Consider the following 541-nt stretch of genomic DNA (forward strand, 5'->3'; position numbering starts at 1 on the left):
GTGTGTGCATGTGTATGTGTGTGTGTTTTTGTGTGTCTGTGTCTGTGTGTATGTGTGTGTATATGCGTGAGAGCGTATGTATGTGCGTGCGTGTGTGTATATATATGTGTTCTTGTGTATCTGTGCATGTGTGTGTTCTACTTGTGTGTGTATTCGTGCGTATGTGTTCTCCTCTGTGTGTGTGTGTGTGTGTGTGTGGCACAAAAGATTTTAATGAGCAAAATATGAGAGAAATCTTGAGAAGACTAGGACAGTGGGGGAGGGGGGAAGATATGAAGAAAGAAAGAAAGAAGGAAGGAATGGAAGGAAAAGGGAGTTTATCTCACCACCACCACCACCACCACCATCATCACCATCACCACCGCCATCATCGAACTCATTATGAGTGTTGTTGTTGTTGTTGTTGTTGTTGTTACTTTAAAAACCGTCAGTTTCATTCAGACTGTTAAATTAATTAGTTTCGGGGCGAACATATTTTCACAATATAAATTCTTAAGTAGGGGGCAGAAAACAAAGTACTCACACACACACACACACACAC

This window comes from Octopus bimaculoides, chromosome 26 (genome assembly GCF_001194135.2).
Source record: "Octopus bimaculoides isolate UCB-OBI-ISO-001 chromosome 26, ASM119413v2, whole genome shotgun sequence".
NCBI lineage: Eukaryota > Metazoa > Mollusca > Cephalopoda > Octopoda > Octopodidae > Octopus > Octopus bimaculoides.